Below are 4,763 nucleotides of genomic sequence, written 5' to 3'. Positions count from 1 at the left end.
ATGAACAGGACCCCGATCGATCGAGCCGGTTGGGGCTGGATGAACAGGACCCCGTGGAGGGCTGGATAAACAGGACGACCCCGTGGAGGGCTGGATGAACAGTAAACGGTGGAGGGGTGGATGAACAGTAGCCTATGGAGGGGTGGTTGAACAGGAGCCCATGGAGAGGGGTGGTTGAATAGTAGCCGATGGAGTAGCGCGCGGTGGAGGGATGAACATGAGCCCGTGGATGAACAGTCGCAGGTGGAGGCTGGTGGAGGTCGACGGTGGATGAACAGTAGCCCGTGGAGGCTGGAGGAGGTCAACGGTGGAGATGAACAGTATCCCGTGGAGTCCCGTTTTGCGGTACGCCACACCCCTCCCGATGAACGGGACCCCCGTTTCGACCGTAGCACTCCAACACAAGTCCGTTTCGTCCGTTTTGCGGTATGCCACACCCCTCCCGATCAACAGGACCCCCGTTTCGATCGTAGGAGGTCCGTTTCCTCCGTTTTGCGGTACACCAGACCCCTCCCGATGAACAGGATCCTGTTTCGAACGTGGCCGGTCGAACACAAGGCCGTTTCCTTTGTTCTACGGTACGCTAGGCCTCGTTTCCATCGCCTGTTCCGTCCAAGCCCTCTCGATGAACACGATGATGCATTCCGTTCTGACCCAGCTGGTTGACTCCCCATGAACACGAGGACGACGTTGTTTCTCTGTCCCGACTCAGCCATGTACACGAGCCCTGGCCGTACGTATGCGCGAGTAGGCGTTCGAGACCCCGCCTGTATGTACACATACATGGCCATATTTTCTTTCTTGCACACTAGCTGATGTACGTACATGTACATGCTACGTGCGCGCCTCTACTACGACACGTGCGCGGCTCTACATCCACCAGTATGTACGTACACATTCGCGACCAGAATGATAACGCTACATACGCTTCGACCAGGTGGGTCCCGACTGTCAGGCACTTCCTTGCGTGCGAAGATGTAGCTGGTGGGTCCCAGCAGCCAGGGGGACGAATCATTTTTTTGCCCGGGCGCTTTTTCTTGCGTGCGAAGATGTAGCTGGTGGGTCCCAGCATTCAGGGGGGAATCATTTTTTTCATGAAACATGGTGGTCTGTCTGGTGGGTCCCTGTTGTCAGGTGGAGGAATCATTATTTTGCGCGTAATAAGGAGGCACTTCCTTGCTGCGGCCCTGGACCTAGCTGTCAGCCTCTCCACGTACAGTCCACGTCCGATGGAAGTCGTTCCTTGACCACGTTGACCACGCCGCGTCGAGAGCACCAGGGCGTTGGACGACGGCGAGGCCTAGGAAGGGGACGACACGGAGCCGGGGAAGACGCGACAGTGGATACCCACGCGTAGAGGAGGATGAGGGTTCACTGGTTCGGCTGCGGTGTGAGGCTGCCGTCGCCGCAGAATAAAAGGGGGTGTGGGTGAGTAGAGGGATGGCCTGGCCAGCGGTGGGAGTAGTAGGGGGCGGTGAGGCCTCCGCGGCATCACAACCGGCCACGGGAGGCAGGAGCATGCGGCATGACTGTCGCTCCTTTGGGCGGCTGGAGCAAGAAGACCAGAGGTTGAAGAAGCAATACGGCCGTTGGATGGACATCATACGGTCACTGGAGATAGAATCGTTCATATTGACTAAGTTGACAAAGCCCTCCGTCCCCGTCAACTTAGTAGGCCCACAAGTCAGCCTCCCACGAAGGTGGGTCCCAGCTAGCAGGGGGAGTATTCATTTTTTGAGTGTAATAAGGAGGCACTTCCGGTGGGTCTGAGCTGACAGCGGGTGGAACCTTTTTTTTGCGAAATACGGTGGCCCATCCGGTGGGTCCTAGCAGTTAGGGGGGAAACAATTATTTTTCGTGAAATACGATGGACCGTCCAGTGGGTCCCTGCTGTCAGGTGGAGGAATCATTATTTTGCGCGTAATAAGGAGGCACTTCCTTGCGGCTGCCGTGGACCCAGCTGTCAGCCTCTTGCTACGTCTTGAGCTTGCGTTGGTTTTCCTTGAAGAGGAAAGGGTGATGCAGCAACAGTAGCGTAAGTATTTCCCTCAGTTTTTGAAAACCAAGGTATCAATCTAGTAGGAGGCTCCTCAAAAGTCCCACGCACCTACATAAACAAACAAAGAACTCGCAACCAATGCAATAAAGGGGTTGTCAATCCCTTCACGGCGACTTGCGAAAGTGAGATCTAAAAGAGATAGTGTGATAAGATAAATATATTTTTGGTATTTTATAATATAGATGCAAAAGGTAAAGATGCAAATAAAAGTAGATTGGAAGCAAATATGATAAGAGATAGACCCGGGGGCCATAGGTTTCACTAGAGGCTTCCCTCAAGATATCATAAGTATTACGGTGGGTGAACAAATTACTGTCGAGCAATTGATAGAAAAGCGAATAATTATGAGATTATCTAGGCATGATCATGTATATAGGCATCACGTCCGCAACAAGTAGACCGACTCCTGCCTGCATCTACTACTATTACTCCACACATCGACCGACTCCTGCCTGCATCTAGAGTATTAAGTTCATAAAGAACAGAGTAACGCATTAAGCAAGATGACATGATGTAGAGGGATAAACTCATGCAATATGATATAAACCCCATCTTTTTATCCTCGATGGCAACAATACAATATGTGCCTTGCAACCCTTTCTGTCACTGGGTAAGGACATCGCAAGATTGAACCCAGAGCTAAGCACTTCTCCCATTGCAAGAAAGATCAATCTAGTAGGCCAAACCAAAATGATACTTCAAAGAGACTTGCAAAGATAATTCAATCATACATAAAAGAATTCAAAGGAGATTCAAATATTTCTCATAGATAAACATGATCATAAACCCACAATTCATCGGATCTCGACAAACACATCGCAAAAAGAGTTTACATCGAATAGATCTCCACAATAGAGGGGGAGAACATTGTATTGAGATCCAAAAAGAGAGAAGAAGCCATCTAGCTAATAAGTATGGACCCGAAGGTTTGTGGTAAACTACTCACAACTCATCGGATGGGCTATGGTGTTGATGTAGAAGCCCTCCATGGTCGATTCCCCCTCCGGCAGTGCGCCGGCGAAGGCTCCAAGATGGGATCTCGCGGATACAGAAGGTTACGACAGTGGAAATTGTGTTTCGTTGGCTCCCTGGATGTTTTTAGGGTACGTAGGCTTTTATAGGAGGAAGAAGTACGTTGGTGGCCGCCCGAGGGGCCCACGAGATAGGGGGCGTGCCCTACCCTCTCGTGGACGCCTCGGCTGCTTCTTGACTTGCACTCCAAGTCCTCTGGATCACGTTCGTTCCAAAAATCACGCTCCCGAAGGTTTCATTCCGTTTGGACTCCATTTGATATTCATTTTCTTCGAAATACTGAAATAGGCAAAAAAACATCAATATGGGCTGGGCCTCCGGTTAGTAGGTTAGTCCCAAAAATGATATAAATGTGTAAAATAAAGCCCGTAAACATCCAAAAGGGGTAATATAATAGCATGAAACAATCAAAAATTATAGATACGTTGGAGACGTATCAAGCATCCCCAAGCTTAATTCCTGCTAGTCCTTGAGTAGGTAAATGATAAAAACAGAATTTTTGATGTGGAATGCTACCTAGCATAATTCTCAATGTAATTTTCTTTATTGTGGCATGAATGTTCAGATCCAAATGATTCAAAATAAAAGTTCATATTGACATAAGAAATAGTGATACTTCAAGCATACTAATCAAAGTAATCATGTCTTCTCAAAATAACATGGCCAAAGATAGTTATCCCTACAAAATCATATAGTTTGGCTATTGCTCTATCTTCATCACACAAAGTATTTAATCATGCACAACCCCGATGACAAGCCAAGCAATTGTTTCATACTTTAATAATCTCGAACTTTTTCAACTTTCACGCAATACATGAGCGTGAGCCATGGACATAGCACTATATGTGGAATAGAATGGTGGTTGTGGAGAAGACAAAAAGGAGAAGATAGTCTCACTTCAACTAGGCGTATCAACGGGCTATGGAGCTGGCCATTAATAGATATCAATGTGAGTGAGTAGGGATTGCCATGCAACGGATGCACTAGAGCTATAAATATATGAAAGCTCAACAAAAGAAACTAAGTGGGTGTGCATCCAACTTGCTTGCTCACGAAGACCTAGGGCATTTTGAGGAAGCCCATCATTGGAATATACAAGCCAAGTTCTATAATGAAAAAATCCCACTAGTATATGAAAGTGACAACATAGGAGACTCTCTGTCATGAAGATCATGGTGCTACTTTGAAGCTCAAGTGTGGAAAAAGAGATAGTAGCATTGTCCCTTCTATCTTTTTCTCTCATTTTCTTTTTTTCTTTTTTTCTTTTCCTTTTTCTTTTTTTCTTTTTCTTTTTTTCTTTGGCCTTTCTCTTTTTTTGGCCTTTTTTTTAAAGTCCGAAGTCTCATCCCGACTTGTGGGGGAATCATAGTCTCCATCATCCTTTCCTCACTGGGACAATGCTCTAATAATAAAGATCATCACACTTTTATGGATTTACAACTCAAAGCTAGAACAAGATATGACTCTATATGAATGCCTCCGGCGGTGTACTGGGATATGCAATGAATCAAGAGCGACATGTATGAAAATTATGAAGGTGCCCTTGCCACAAATACGTTGTCAACTACATGATCATGCAAAGAGCAATATGACAAAAGTAATGCGTGTCACATGAACGGAACAGTGGAAATTTGCATGGCAACATATCTCGGAATGGCTATGGAAAGGCCAT

The sequence above is a fragment of the Triticum dicoccoides genome, chromosome 1B (assembly GCF_002162155.2).
Source record: "Triticum dicoccoides isolate Atlit2015 ecotype Zavitan chromosome 1B, WEW_v2.0, whole genome shotgun sequence".
Classification (NCBI taxonomy): domain Eukaryota; kingdom Viridiplantae; phylum Streptophyta; class Magnoliopsida; order Poales; family Poaceae; genus Triticum; species Triticum dicoccoides.
The sequence above is the reverse complement of the archived record's forward strand: the minus strand, read 5'-3'. Positions refer to the sequence as shown.